General features: G+C 46.2%; 2 protein-coding genes across 10 annotated transcripts in view; both read right to left on the bottom strand.

Annotated features, from left to right (window-relative positions):
* The window catches only part of LOC132207180 (uncharacterized), a 103,739-nt gene that overhangs the window by 28,608 nt on the left and 58,645 nt on the right, over positions 1 to 16,486 (bottom strand). The gene's annotated exons all lie outside the window — the stretch shown is intronic.
* LOC132207171 (uncharacterized) overlaps positions 1 to 16,486 on the bottom strand; it is a 63,230-nt gene that overhangs the window by 13,128 nt on the left and 33,616 nt on the right. For 2 of the 9 annotated variants that reach the window (XR_009443353.1, XR_009443348.1), the window contains 2 exons: positions 7,059 to 8,275; positions 3,634 to 6,264 (listed from right to left, as the gene is read on the bottom strand). The exons of 5 other annotated variants lie outside the window; for them this stretch is intronic. The gene's annotated coding sequence lies outside the window, so the exon portion shown is untranslated. Of the gene's footprint in view, positions 1 to 3,633; positions 6,265 to 7,058; positions 8,276 to 16,486 lie in introns of those variants that run through there. 2 more of the 9 variants (XR_009443349.1, XR_009443350.1) reach the window with 2 other exon arrangements.

Genomic DNA, 16,486 nt, shown 5'->3' with positions numbered 1-16,486 from the left:
CTGCAGATTGGTCTGCAGCTCTAAACCCTCTGGCACGGGGTCGGGGGGGGGAAGCTCTAGTGGCTTCTGTGGGATGACCTTGGGCGAGAGAGAACAGAAAATGATACTAACCACCCAGAGAGAAGTCGAATGGACTGTCTGCAACCGGAACACACACGACAAGGAACTAAACCTCATCTGTTGGTCCTTATCTGATAGAAACACTTGTCAGTAAGGCATTAGAATGGATGCAGAGTCGACAAACTCAAAATACTAACTCACTCTCTCTCGATACCCCACGCCCTCCCCTCGCTGACAGATGCTGTCAGACCTGTTGAGTTACCCCAGTGCTCTCTGTGTTGGTTTCAGATCTCCAGAACCCTGCACTGTGTTGCTTTTGCAACCTTACAAGCTGTGTTCCTTGCTTCAGACACCAGTGCCCCGACTTCTGGTGAAATGGTGTCCTCTGTTGTTCAAGCATAGAGGAAAGATATGGCTAACACATTTCAAAATAGCATTGCATCACTGTCAGAAAGGAAACACAGGACAATGAGACGACATTGCTTGGTAATGGTGTACATATGACCAGAGGATCAGAAGTAGGCCATTCAGCCCATCTGGCTGCTCCACCTTTCAACCATGACTGTGGCTGAACTGCTCATTCTTAACTCTACTTTGCTGCACTTCCACCCCTTGCCCCATAACCTTTGATTTTCCTTCCTGATTGAAAATCTCTCTCAGACTTGAATATACTGAATGACCTGGCAGTGACAGCCCTCTGTGGTAAAGAATTCCACAGATTCACTCCCCTCAGAAGAAGAAATTCCTCATCTCCATCTTCAATGGATGAACGCCTATTAAGAGATGATGCCCCTCTGGTCCCAAATTCTCCCACACGAGGGGCAACGGCTCCCCATCAAATTCCTCAAAGGATCTTCAATGAGGCCACCTCTCATTCCTATAAACTCCAATGAGGATAGGCCAACAGACTCAATCTCTCCCTCATCAGACACTCCCTCTATACTCGGGATCAGCCGAGTGAACATTCTTTGAACCTGCCTCCAACGCTAGACTCTCCTTCTTTAAATACGAGGCCACAAAACTGCTCAACATATCTCAGCTGTGTCTTGTATAGTTTTTTTTAGAAAAATTTCCCAACGTTTATCTTACATTGAAGGCTGACGTTTAGGGCCTTGATCCGATGGTTCATTTAAACCCTTCTTCCGAAAAAAGGATCTTGGCCCGAAACTTCAGCCTGACTGCTCCTCTGATGCTGCTCAGCCTACTGTGTTTATCCAGCTCTACACCTTGTTATCTCTGATTCTCCAGTATCTGCAGTTCTACTATCTGTGAAACAATTTTACCCCAGATTGTAACAAATAGTTTTCATCTGAAATCCTCAAGGAGTTGATAATCTCTGTCCCTTTGTGAAGTGCAGCTGGTTTTGAGGGCGTTCCTAACATACCACAACATCAGACAGAGTTACAGCGTGCCATGGTGTAATTGGAGATCCCCAGTGGGCAGATTTTATGCCATTCCCACTCAGTGGGCGATATGTACTCCCTGAGGAACAAGCTATGGTAGTTCTATCCCTCTGTAAAATCAGGATTTACCACAAATCTGCCTTATTTATTTCCTCTTTCTGTCCCTCCTCTATCCCACCCTGTAATCAATTCTCCTTTTGTGTTTACATTTAAAACAAATGCATTCCCCTTTGAATCGACTTTTTTAAAAAAATGCTAATCTGTTTATGACTCTCTTGCAATTTATTCCACGTGGCTGTTACTTTAGCCCTCTGTTTGCTGTATTCGGGCAGTTTAATTGTTGACTGCATAGCAGATCAGTTCTTTTTTTCAGCAGAACTCCCAGGTTTCCCCTTATTTCCTGTGCCTATCGGCCTGAAGAAGGCTAAGATCAGAAATGTTGACTGCTCCTTTCCTCCACATGCTGCCTGGCTTGTCCTTCCAGCCTCCTGTTTGTCTGTCTCCGCTGAATATTCAGCCGGCTTGTTTCAGCTAAAGGGGAGGGCATGGCTCAGTGAATGTCTACTGTGTGTGTGTGTGTGTGTGTGTGTGTATGTGTATCACAGAGAGTGAGAGAGAGCGCATGTTTCATTGAAAGGAAGAGTTTGGAGGTTTAAAGGGGATGTGAGGTAAAAGGTTTTCACCCAGAGAGTGCTGGGGAATCTGGTACTCACTGCCTGTGAGGGTGGGAGAGGCAGAAATCCTCATCACATTGAAGAAGGATTTAGATGTGCACTTGTGATTCAAAGGCTATGGGCCAACTGCTGGGAAAATGGGATTAGGGAATAGGGATAGATAGGAGGAACTGCAGATGCTGGAGAATCTGATAAAACAAAGTGTCGAGCTGGATGAACACAGCAGCCAACCAGCATCAGACGAGCAGGAAGACTGATGTTTCGGGCCTAGACCCTTCTTCAGCAATGCTTAAGAATCTTGCTGCATTGACCCCCATCACCAAACCCCAACCTGTCCATTCTTCTCAGGGTTTACGAAATTGCATTGAGATCATCTCTTGATCTCCCAGATCCGGATGATACAGAGTGCCCAAACTCCCTTCCCAGCTCACTGCCTCATTGTGTGATTGCGCACATTTTTCTCACTCTCTCACAGACTCACACACACACACGCTCATGCATGTAGATTCACACACATAGTCAGACTCTCACACACACTCACACCAGCCTTCCCCTCACTCTATGCTCTACATCCTGTTTCCGCTCAGTCTCAACCCAACTCCATCCTCCTTGACTAACCCCCACCCCGACAATTTTGTCCCTTTTCTCGCTATTCCCCCTCTCACGCACCGCACACGCACAAAGACACGCACACACTTACATGGTCACATATTCACACACAGTCTGACAGACACATATACACTGGAACAATTTCACACACACGTCCTTCACAGGTGCGTGCGCACACACACGGTCTGACACACAGTCACACCAGCTTGCATTCACACAAACACATGATTGCTCAAACAAATTTATTCACAAAATTACATTGAATATCACACACCCACACACACTCAGAACCGTCATAATCTCTCACATTCCCTTACACATTCACATGCAATCACAGTTTATGCTCAGACTCTTGTAAAACCCACATTATCTCACACACAATTTCAAACAAACTCACACTCACCCACACACAGCCCCTTAAACTCTAATTCTCACAGAAAAACACATTCACAACACACTCTTGCTCTCTCTCTCTCGCACACACACACTCTCACACACTGTCACACATATTCACGCACAGTCACACAAAACATCCTACGCGCACATTTAATCTCACAAACCATCTCAGACGCTCTTTGACATAAACTTTCCTCAAACATTTTCTCTCACACATACTCCTTCCCTTACCCTCTACCCCTCCCTATCACGATATCTCACCCTCCATCCCGCACCCCCCCACCTCCCTCCCACCCACACATGAGCGACGGATGGAAGGGGCGATGCTGGTGACCCAGGGGAAACTGCGGCTGACGTATTGGCTCACTGCACCTTGCATCACCTTCCCATCCTTGAGAGTAATCCCCAAGTTCGGTCTCTGATACCCGCCTCACATTGGATCACCGGGGGTTCCACCAACGCACCTTGATTTTAAAAAAGAAATCCACCAATTTGTTGTGTGTTACAATTTTATTCATCACCAAAGGCAGAATTGTTGTGTACAAAAGCAAATATCATCAAGAAATTACATTTACAATAGCACAGCGATAGATTAAACCCATCCCAATGTACGCCACCCATGAACAATACTTTCCATTGCTTCATAAATACCGGGCCCATTGTGTTTTCATTTAGTTTTCCATCTCAACACAGGGTTCGGAGGGAGGGGGGAGTTGTGAAGGAGGATGCAGAGATGCTTCCATGCCATTGGGTCAAGTTGAGTGAGTGGGCAAATGCACGGCTGATGTAGTTTGATGTGGATTGATGTGAGGCTACCACTTTGGGAGAAATAAGAAAACAGGAATGCAGATTATTATCGAAATGGTGATGGATCAGGAAAGCAGCACGGAGGACAGGAGTTGGAACATCATGTTGTGGCTGTACAAGGCATTGATAAGGATATTCTTGTAGCATTGTGTACAGTTCTGGTCATGTTGCTGCAGGAAGGATGTTATTCAACTGGAAAGGGTGAAAAAAATGAACATAACCATGTTGTCAGGAATGGAGAGTTTGGGCTATAAGGATAGGCTGTTTTTTATTCCAGAGCATTGGAGGCGGAGGGGTGACCCTTTGAAGGTTTTAAAAATCATGAGGGACATAGATAAGGTGAAAGCCAAGGTCTTTAACCCCAGGGTTGGAGAGTCCAAAAGTAGAGGGCATAGGGTTAAGGTGAGAAGGGAAAGGTTCAGAAGGGGCCTGAGGGGCAAATCTTTCGCACAGATAGTGGTGGGTATATGGAATGAGCTGTCAGGGGAAGTGGTGGAGGTGGGTAAAATTATAAATATTTAAAAGAAATTTTGGCAGATACATGGATAGGAAAGGTTGGAAGGGATATGGTTCAAACACAGGTAAACAGGGCTGGGTCAGTTCAGGAAACCAGGTTGGCATGGACGAGTTAGGCCGAAGAGTCACAGAGCACAGAAATAGCCCCTATGACTCTATGATGAGGGGCACAAATGCTGTCTTTACCAGCAATGCCCCACATCCTTCGCCTGAACGAGGGGTCATCGTGATTAAAAAACAGCAATAAGCCAGTCACCATCCTTACTGGCTCGAATGTGAACAATTCATCAGCACAGTCCTGCTGTTCCATTCAAAGGTACCTGGTACCTATTGACCAGACCCTTTGGCCCTCGCGCTGGTGTTGTCCCTGATGGTGTTCTCCAGTTTGCAATCGGACCTGCGCTGCTCCTTTCTTGGTGGCCAGCAATTGTCAGATCCAGACGGCGTCGATGTTAAAATCTTAATGTCTTCTACCAAGCCTGTACTTACATCAACCCAAACCCTTTTGTGCTGCAGCGAGAGTGTCTGTATGTCGGGACTAAAAAGCCGACGTTTTTTAATTCATGGGATGAGGGCATTGCTGGCCAGGCCAACATTTGTTGCCCATCCTTAGCTGTCCGGGGGGCTGTTAAAAATCAACCACTTTACTGTGGGTCTGGAGTCACATGAAGGCAAGACCAGGTAAGGATAGCAGTTTCCTTCCCTAAACCATGTGAGTGAACCAGATGGGGTTTTCCAACAATTGATTCACAGTTACCATCAGACTCTCAGATTCAGGATTTTGATGAATTTAAATTCCACCATCTGTGTTGCAGGATTTGAACCCGGGTCCCCAGAACATCACTGGAACATCTGGATTAACAGTTCCGCGATAATCCCATGAGGCCATCGCTTCCCCATTCAAAGGTCAAGCCTGCCACTCTGGAGGTGTGTGATCCCCCATCCTGACAATGTGGCGTTTCCAAAATACCTGCAGCGGAGAGAAACCCCCTACGTTCCCGTTCCCACAATGGGTTTTGGAATCTCAGAAAACCGAGTTGAAGTGTCCAGCAGGGGTTTCGGATCATTGGGAGATCTAGTTTTCTCCGTACAGACTCCATTTCAGCCATGCCTTTTCTATCCAGTTTGTTCAGTGGCTTGCAGCTCAGTGTGTGTTCCTTCTGTGGGGCCAGAAGTTGCTCGATCCAACCCCACACCCCAGGTCTCTTTCGCCCTGGAATGTAACCATTGAAATTGGCTGGTTTCTGTTTTTGTTTATATCTCCCAACTGTCAGATCCTTCTGACTATTCCTGTTCAAAGTTGGTCTGTTCCATGCGCAGAAGGTGGCAGACGATGTCTTCCTCCCCTTAAACATGGACCAACTGAAAAGCTCAATCCTCAGACATGTACATGAGGGGGAAGGAGGGACAGGTATTAAATTTCCAAAGACCACCAGCTGCTAAAATAGTGTTGATTTTACAAAACTAATGGCCTGCAATGTCCAGAACAGACCAACAGATGCAACAACATGAAATTAGCTTCCCCGGCTGAAAATGAGTGGAGTCAAACAACGTGTGAAACATGGTTTCCATCGCAAAGTTCACAAGTTTGGGATCTGTACACAGGAGTTACATTGTACCTCTTCACCAGACAGTCTATAAAAATCGAATGACCCACCTCTCATCTGTCTTCTTCTTTTTTACTTGTGTGGAATATTCTCGTAAACATTTCCACCCGCTCTGTCTTCTTCCTCTGAGAGCTCGCTGAGGTTCAGTGTGGCATATGTGATACAGGAATCATTGGGGTCAGGCTTGGCGTCCTGCAATTGGAACGATATTGAAATGGAATTGGAATTGAGTGGGAGCAGGAAGGTGAAGAGGTGGGAGAGGTCAATTGGGAATAAAGGTAGAAGTGGATATCAGGGGAAAACAGGAATCACCAACAGGAAATGAAGGAGGTCAAGTATTGTTTTATGGTGAGGGTGAGCATTCAGTTTAAGGTTAGTGTTGGGATTCAGATTAGGATTAGGGTCATGGTTAGGTTTTGGGTTATGGGTTGGGTGAGGGTTAGGGTTAAGGTTGGTTCAGCATTAAGGTTTGGTTTAAGGTTAGCATTGGGTTAAGGCAAGGATTACAGTGAGGGTCAGTGGTCAGTCTAGGGCTAGGCTTAAGGTTTGGGTTGGTGTATTAGTTTTAGTTAGCATTTGGCTGAGAGCCACGATTAGAATGAGTATTAGAGCTCGGTTTAGGACTAAGATTTAGTTTAGGGGTAGGTTTGAGTTTAAATTAGGGTTACGATTAGTGGAGCGAGGACTTGAGGGGTCTGAATGGCCTCCTCCTGTTCCTGATTCACATGATGTTATGTCTCTCCTCTTCTGAGATGCTCTAGCACAGAGTGGGGATAGTGATCACATTTACCCGAACCAGGAGGCTAACTTTGTGACTGCTCTCCATCCGACTGTCAGGAACACGGTCTACCCCAGTTCCTGACCCAACACCTCGTTCCCCGGGGTCCCCCAGCCCAACCCTGTCCAGCTGCAAAGGTTACATTGGGGCGGGGACGGCAATGCCATGCCCCGGGGAACAAACCCGATCCCCGTGGGAAGTTACAGACCTGTGTGCCCCCTCTGGTGGATGAACCACGCCGACGCGATCAGGCCGGCGAACAGCAGAACTGGGACGAGCGAGGCCGCGATCTCCGTGGAATAACTCCGAGCTGAAATCCAACAACAACATCCGGCTCACGTTAACAAACTCAGCGGGAAGTGTTACCGCATCAGCCCTGTGTGAGGCACACGGTCAGCATCAGAGTGACCAACCCCTGCAGGTACGTAACTCCCTGCCACCCACGGGGGGATGGAAAACACGGAAGAATTGAGCCCATTGAGCTCCCTACATCAATTCCACTTTCCTGCACTCGGCCCCCTACAGCCTGGAATGTTATGGCACGTCAAGTTTCATTCAAGTTCTCTTTAAAGGCTGGGAGGTTTCCCACCTCAACTACCCTCCGAGCCCCCACAGCCCTGTGGGTGAGACAATCCTCAAACCCCCTCTCAACCTCCTGCCTTTCACTTTCAAATGATGCTGCCCTTGTTATTTACACTTCCACCCGGGGGAGCAGCTGCTTTCTCACCCCCCCCCCACAGCAGTCCCTGTGCCACACAGACTGGCACACCTCTATCAGTTCCCCCTCAGCATTCCCTGCTCCAAAGAAAACAGCCTGAGCTTACTGAGCATCTCTTCATCGCTGAAATGCACCACCCCAGGGCAACGTCCTGGTGAATCTCCTCTGCACGCCCCTCTCCATAAGACTTACACTTCCAGATTTTTATTGCGCTCAAATTCTACCATCGGGTATGAGCGGGATTTGAACTGGGATCCCGGGAAAATGACCCAGGCAGCTGGATTAATAACCTCACGTCACCTTCCTAACTGAGATGGTTAATTGTTTCTGACTGGCACGGACTGGATGGAGCGAATGGCCTTTCCCTGTGCTCTGTCTGTGTCTGATCTGACTGTCACTGTTACCTCGCAGCGTGAATTCGATATAGTCGCTGGTCACGTTAAAAATGGTGCCGTCGGTTCCTGTGTTGATCGCTGCACAGTGATACCTCCCGACACTGTTTCTCCGGAATGAATGAATAACCAGCTCACCACCATCGGCAGTCACATGGGAGCTCGCACTGCCGTTCCTTAGCGGCACGTTGTCTCGGTACCAAATGAACTGGGGCTCAGTGCCTTCCCTCACCAGGCACCGGAGAACAAGGCGGTCCCCGGGCTGTATCTCAGTCCCGTTGGTGCGGGGTATCAGCACAGCATCTGAGACAGGAACTGAGGAGAAAACACACTGAGTTCAAAACCATGGAGTTCGCCCATCGATTGAGGCTGTCAGTGGGGACCAGTTTAATGCAAATAATTTAAAAGGAAATTTAGCAGTTCGATGGATTCAAAATCTAATGGAGAGCTTTAACACTCCCCAACGATCAACATTTTTGGAGATTATCATTCAGAGAGAAAACACCACCCCCACCACCAGCATGTTCAAAGGAGTTCCCATCGGTGTATCCCCACACACTATCCTTGGGAGATGCTAAAATTGAGAGAGTCATTGAGTCATACAGCGTGGAATGAGCCCTTCGGCCCATTGAGCCTACACACACAATAACTGCCCCCTAAAGGCGCACTAAATCCAATTTCCAGCCCTGGTCCCATATTCTTAAATGTTATGATATGAGAAATGCTTCACCAAATATATTTTGAAGATATTTCGGTTTATGCTCACCACTATATTCCCAGTCAGTGCATTCCTGATTCACCCAAAGCTGAGTGAAAAAGCTTTATTTTTTGTCAAATCCTCTCTGAATCCCCTGCCTGTTACACTAAATCTGTGCCCTCTCATGATTGACCCATCAACCAGGGGGAACAGATGCTCTCCATTCACCCTGTCCATCCCCCTCACAATTTTATACACCTCATTCATGACCCTCCTCCGGCTTCCCTGCTCGAAAAAAAACAATCCAGGCCTATCCGGAGATAGTGGGAACTGCCAATGCCGGAGAATCGAAGATAACAAGGTGCAGAGCTGGATGAACACAGCAAGCCAAGCAGCATCAGAGGAGCAGGAAGGCTGACATTTCGGGTCTGGGCCCTTCTTCAGAAATGTCAGCTTTCCTGCTGCTCTGCTGCTGCTTGGCCTGCTGTGTTCATCCAGCTCTACACCTTGTTATCCCAAGCCCATCTAGTCTCTCTTTCTAGCTCAATTGCTCCAACCCAGGAAACAACCTGGTGAACCTCTTCTGTACCCCCTCTAGTGCGATCACATCTTTCCTGTAGTGAGGTGACCAGAAATGCACACAGCTTTCTATCGGTATGCCAGGAACAAAAGAATGACTAGAATAAGATTAGGGCCAGTCAAGGACAGTCATGGGAAGTTGTGTGTGGAGCCTGTGCAGACAGCAGAGAAGCAAAATGAATATTTTTCTTCAGTGTTCACACAGGAAAAAGACAATGTTGTCAAGGAACATACTGAGATGTGGGCTATTACACTAGACGAGATTGAGATTCACAACGAGCAGGTGTTAGCAATTCTGGAAGGTGTGAAGATAGCTAAGTCCCCTTGCATTGGATGAGATGTATCCGAGGATTCGCTGGGCAGCTCGGGAGGAGATTGTACAGCTTTTGACTTTGATCTTTATGTCATCATTATCTTCAGGAAAAGTGCCAGAAGACTGGTGGATAGCAAAAGTTTTCCCCTTGTTCAAGAAGGGGAGGAGGGACACTCCTGGTAACTACAGACCAGTGAGCCTTACTTTGGTTGTGGGTAAAGTGTTGGAAAGGATTACAAGAGATTATAATCATCTAGAAAGGAATAATTTGATTAGGGATAGTCAGCACGGTTTTGTGAAGGGGAGGTCGTGACTCACAAACCTTATTGAGTTCTATGAGAAGGTGACCAAACAGGTGGATGAGAGTAAAGCTTTCGATGTGGTGCATATGGATTTCAGTAAAGTGTTTGATAAGGTTCCCCACAGTAAGCTATTGCATAAAATACGGCGTCATGGGATTGAAGGTGATTTAGAGGTTTGGATCAGAAGCTGGCTAGGTGGAAGAAGACAGAGGGTGGTGGTTGATGGGAAATGTTCATTCTGGATTTCAGTTACCAGTGGTGTACCACAAGGATCTGTTTTGGGGCCACTGCTGTTTGTCATTTTTACAAATGACCTGGGCATAGAAGGATGGGTTAGTGAATTTGCAGATGACACTAAAGTCATTGGATTTGTGGATAGTGCAGAAGGATGTTGCAGGTTCCAGAGAGACATAGATAAGCTGCAGAGATGGGCTGAAAGATGGGAAATGGAGTTTAATTTGGAGAAATGTGAGGTGGTTCCCTTTGGAAGGAGTAACAGGAATACAAAGTACTGGGCTAATGGTAAGATTCTTGGTCGTGTGGATGAGCAGAGAGAGCTCAGTGTCCATGTGCACAGATCCCTGAAAGTTACCACCCGGGTTGATAGGGTTGTTAAGAAGGCATACAGTGTATTCGATTTTATTGGTAGAGGGATTGATTTTCGGAGCCATGAGGTCATGTTGCAGCTGTACAAAGCTGTGGTAGGCTACAGTTGGAGTATTGTGTACAGTTCTGGTCGCCACATGATAGGAAGGATGCGTAAACATTAGAAAAGTGTCCAGAGGAGTTTTACCAGGATGTTGCCTGCTATGGAGGGAGGATCTTATGAGGAAAGGCTGAGGGACTTGAGGATGTTTTCATCAGAGAGAAGAAGGTTAAGAGGTGACCTAATAGAGACAAACAAGATGATCAGAGGATTAGATAGTGTGGAAAGTGAGAGCCTTTTTCCTTGGATGGAGATGGCTAGCACGAGGGGACATCGCTTTAAATTAAAGGGTGTTAAGTATAGGACAGATTTCAGAGGTAGGTTCTTTACTCAGAGAGTAGTAAGGGTGTGGAATGCCCTGCCTGCAACAGTAGTCGACTCATCAAGTTTAAGGACATTTAAATGGTCATTGGATAAACATATGGGTAATCATGGAATAATGTAGATTGGATGGGCTTCAGTTTGGTTTCACAGGTTGGTGCAACATCGAGGGCCAAAGGGCCTGGGCTGTCTGTAGTGTTCTATGTTCAATGTAATTTAATGGGTAATTAACAATGGGTTGGGAGTGTATGGGCTGCCAGCAGGAAAGTGCAGTTGGCGTGGGGTGAGATCAGCCACAATTTTATTAAATGGCTGAATTGCTACTCCTGCTGCTAATTCTTTTGTTCTCAGATTATGGGAGGATACGGACTGGCTGATCAGTAGCAACTGGAATTCAATTCAGGTACGTGTGAGGCAATGCACATGGGCAGGGCAAACAAGTGAATGGAGTACATGACAAACAATGTAGGACTAAGGATCAGAGGGACCTTGCATTATTTGCCCATCTGTCCCTTAAGGTAAGAGAACAGCTCGCTAAAGGGGTTAGAAACCAAATGAGACACTTGCCTTTGTTAATCGAGGCACAGAGTTTGGGAGCGAGGAGGTTATGCTGGAACTACATATACAGTTGCTGCGGCCCCAGCGAGAGTGTTGTGCACAGCTCCGGAATCAACAGAATAGGAGGGATGTGATTTCACTGGACACAGCACAGAGGAGATTTACCAGAAAGCTGTCTCAGATGGAAAGCTTTAGTTATGAAGAAAAGTTGGGCGGACTGGATTTTTTTCTGGAGCAGAGGAGATTGAGAGGCACAGGGTTGAGATATATAATTTAGACAGTCATGGCGGATTTCAAGCCTGGATTCCCTGAATTTCTGAATTACCACTAAACCGAGGCATTCCCGAGAATTTTGGCACAGCAACAATTGGCACGAAATGCAATATTGTTCCAAGTTTGCACGAAGGAGATGTTTACAGGACAGATGACGGGATGTGTGTCTTTGCTGCATATGCTACTTGGGTTAATGCTTGGTGCTCTGACCATTTTCATTCCCTTTGGACTTTTCTGTGGTGGTTTGATATTGAATAAAATATTTAATACAGAGCACTCGGAAAGCAGGGGCTGGGTTGGACAGAGGCGGTATGGATGTCCAAATGGGAAATGATGCTGTCCAAATCTCCAGGAATTCTTCAAGGAAATAAATAGTGGAGTTGATGAGGGGGAGTCAGTGGTTGTGCTTTATTTGGACTTTGAGAAGGCTTTTGACAAATTCCAACGGAAGATACCAGTGTGTAAAGCTAAAGCGCCCGGGATTGGGGTAGTGTACTGAGATGGGTAGGATACTGTTTGCAGATAGAAACAAAGAGTAGGAATAAACAGGCCTTTATTTAAATGATGGGCAGTGACTAGTGGGTGCCATAAGACAGTAAGATATAGGGGCAGAATTAGGTCATTTACATCATTGAGTCTGCTCCCACTATTTGATCATGTTTCTCAACCCTGTTCTCCTGCCTTCTGCCCTTGACCCCCTCACTGATCAAGAACGTATCTATTTCTGCCTGAAGTGCACTCACTGACTTGGCCTCCACAGCCCTCTGCAGCAATAAGTTCTACAGGGTCACCAGTTTATGGCTGAAACAAATTCCTTATCTCAGTTCCAAAATGTCATCCCTTCACCTCGATTGTGCCCTTGGGTTTTAGTCTCCCTTACTAGTGGAAACAGCTTCTGCTTGTCTGCTCGATCCACAGCTCTCAGTATCCTGTAGGTTTGAATTACCAATCATCCTTCTAAACTCCAATGAATACAGACCCAGTGTCCTCAACTGCACATCATTCATCCTCAGGATCATTCTTGTAAACTTCTTCTGCACCCCCTCCAATGCCAGCCCATCCATCCTCCGATATGGTTTGCAAAACTTCTCATGATATTCCTAAAGCAGTACAGATCTGCTCTTGTATCCTTGCCCTTTTGATATGAATGCTAACATCACATTTGACTTCCTAACTGCCAGCTGAACCTGTATGTTAACCTTAAGAGAATCCTCAACAAGGATTCCCATGTTACTTTGCTCTTCAGATTTCTGAAGGTATTCTTCGCTCAGAAAATAATCTGTGCCTCTAATTTTCCTCCAAAATGTATAACCTCACACTTTCCCATGTTGTATCTGTCACTTCTTTGCCTACTCTCCTAGCTTGCTTGCTTCCTCGGTACTACATGTCCCTCCACCTGTCTTTGTGTCAATAGCAAACCCAACACCAATGTTCTGAGTTCCTTCTTCCTGATCATTAATGTATAACCTGAATAGTTGTGGTTGTAATGCTGACCCCTGTGGAACACCACTAGGCACCTGCTGCCATCCTGACAAAAAACCGAGTTCCTGGCAGTCTGCCAATCCCATATCCATGCCAGTACTTTGCCCCTGACACCATGAGCTCCTATCTTCTTTCACAGCCTCTTGTCAAAGGCTTTCTGGAAATTCAAAGTGTTCATGCCCACTGGATATCCTTTCCTAGCTTAGTCATGACCTCCTCAAAGAATTCTAACAGATTTGTCAGGGATGACATCTCTTTGATGCAGCTGTGCAGACTCTGCATTATTTTATCATGCACTTCCACGTATTCCACCACCTCATTCTTAATAATGATCTCTAAAATCTTACCAATGACCGAGGTCAGGCTTAGCCTCTCTTCTTAAACCATGGTGTTGGATTAGCTACTCTCAAGTCCTCTAGGACCCTCCCTGACTCCAGTGATTCCTGACAGATCACCACCAATACGTTTACAATTTTCTCAGACATCTCCTTCTGAACTCTGGGGTGTAGCCTGTCCGTGATTTATCCACTTTCAGGCTTTTCGCCTTCACCAGAACCTCCCCCTTGATGATAACCACAAACCTCACCTCTGCCCCAAACTCTTTTGAAGTTCTGGTGTTGTTGCTGATGGTCTTCTACTGTGAAGGCTAATGCAAGGTACCTATTCAGTTCCACCACCATTTCTTTGTTAGTTCTTCTCCAGCCTCATTTTCTACTCTTTTTTTCTCTCTTAATGTTTAGTATCTTAAAAAAAAACTCTTGCAGTCTTCCTTTCTCTGACTGGATAGGCTGCTCTCCTATTGCATCCTCTGCCCCCTTATTGTTGTTTTTGTGATCCTCTGGCTTTTAAAGGCTTCCCAATCTTCTGTTGCTGGCACAGTGACTCAGTGGTTGTCACTGCTTTTACATGGTGCCAGGGACCTGGGTTTGATTCTACCCTCGGGCAACTGTCTATTGGAGTTTGCACATTACCTGTTTGCTGGCTTTCCTCCCACAGACCAAAGATGGGCTGGTTAAGGGGATTGACCATGTTAAATTGTCCATCATGTCCAGGAATGTGCAGGCTTGCAGGATTAGCCATGGGAAATTAAGGGTTACAGTGACAGGGGAGGGGTCTGGGTCTTGTTGGGATGTGCTTTGGAGGATCAGTGTAGAATCGATGGGCTGAATGACCTGTTTCCATATTCTTAGGGATTCTATGATTCTGGCTTCCCACTAATCTTCACCACTTTGAATGCTTTTTCTTTTGTTTTTACGCTGTCTCTGACTTCCCTCGACTGCCATGGTCCCTCATCCTGTCCTTAATATGTTTTGTTTTAAACCCTTGGATGAACATCTGCTGTGCTTCTTCAATTACTCCCAAAAACCTCTGCCATTGCTGCTTCACTGCCTTCCCTACTATATGTCCCTTCCAACCAACTCTGGCCTGCCTCTCTCACATGTCTTCATAGTTAACTTTGCTCAATTATAATGGCATCACATCTGATTCACGCTCAACCATTTCAGACCATAGGGTGATTTTTTAAAAAATGTGATCATTACTGCGCCCGAGGCATTCGTTCACCTTCTGATCTCTAATCAAGTCTGCCCCATTACATGTCATTAAATCTGGTATTGTCTGTTCCTTTGTGGGTTCTCCTGTAAGGTGCTCTTTAAAAAAAAGATCTCGCAGACATTCCGCTGTTTATTTTTTTCTTGAGATACACTCCTTAAGTGATTTTCCCAGTCTGCCTGCATATTGGAGTCTCCTGGTTTATTTTACTCCCCACGTCTTGATCCTGCTCAAAGGCCTATACACAGCTCCCATCATGGTCTTGTCTTCTTTTGCAGTTCTTCAACTCGATCCATGCAGATTCTATGCCTTCTGATGTTATATCACGTTTTGTTCAAAATATAATTTCTTATGGACAAGGCAACGTCACCCTCCTGCCCATCTGCCCATCCATTTGACAGGATGGCTATTCTTGGATGGTCTGTTCCCAGCCCTGATCCCCTGCAGCCAAAATGCGTGTTAGGACCCCAGGCTATTCACCAAATATGTCAATGCTTTCGATGAGGGGAACTAAACGTAATATCTCCACATCTGCAGATGACACAAAGCTGGGAGGGAGGGGGAGCCCTGAGGAGGATACAGAGATGCTTCAGTGTGATTTGGACAAGTCAAGTGAGTGGCACACGCAGTTTCATGTCAGTAAATGTGAGTTTCAATCTCTTTATTTGAGGAAGGAGATTCTTGCAATAGCGGGGCTGCAGTGAAGCTTTACTGGGCTGGTTCCTGGAATGCAGAGCTGATGTCTGAAAGGTACAATCGGTGAGGGTTGTATTCACTGGAGCTCGGAAGAAAGAGGGGGTTTCTCACAGAAACATAAAATCCAAACAGGACAAGGTCGATACAGAAAGGTTGTTCCTGATGCCAGGGGACTCCAGAACCAGTGATCACAGTTTGTGGCTGTGATGACATCACACACTGACAATTGCACAATGACATCACCCACTCCCTGGGGATTTCCTCGAAGGTGGGATTTTTCTGACTCCGGTCTTTCTGATATCTTTGCAGGTGCCGGCTCCAGCAGGAGATTTCCAAATTGCAGACGGTGAAATTGTTGAACGGTGAGTACCTTTGACCATTCTTTCACAAATTTGAACTTTTTGGTACTGTGCCAGTTATCTGTGAGAGGATCCACATGTCTGGGGCTGGTACAACTCCTTCATTGTGGATCTAAATCCACATCCATCCATTGCTCTGCTTCACATCGGTCCTACCTGTTCAGCTCTCTGCCATTGTCTCACCTCCTCTCTTTTATATTTCCATGTTTGTTTGCTGTGTCTCTGAGGTTTCTAGATTGCCCATCATCCAAATACATGCTGCGGGCTTACCAGCTTCATCTTCACTTGGCACCTCTCACCATCAGGAATCATAATCGTCATAGAATCATACCGTTCAGAAGAGGCACTTTAATTCATCCTGTCAGCACCAACAAAACTACTTGATCTATACCTTTCCCACTTTCTACCACTTTGCCCATCATCTTAAAGGTTATGGCATTTCAAGTGATCATCCTTTTCGTTTTGAAGGTTATGAGATTTCCTGCTTCAGTTACCCTCCCACTTGGTGCATTCCAAATACCCACCGCCGTCTGGGTGGGAAAAAGAGTTTATCAATTTCCCTCAATACACTGTCTTTCACCTTGAAATGATGTCCTATTGACCCTTAAACTGAAGGGAACAAATGCTTCCCATCTGCCCTGTCCATGCCCCGCACAATCTTACAGGAACAGGAGGAGGCCATTCAGTCC

Source organism: Stegostoma tigrinum, chromosome 44, assembly GCF_030684315.1.
Source record: "Stegostoma tigrinum isolate sSteTig4 chromosome 44, sSteTig4.hap1, whole genome shotgun sequence".
Taxonomy (NCBI): Eukaryota; Metazoa; Chordata; class Chondrichthyes; order Orectolobiformes; family Stegostomatidae; genus Stegostoma; species Stegostoma tigrinum.
This window is presented reverse-complemented; position numbering and strand designations above follow the sequence as displayed.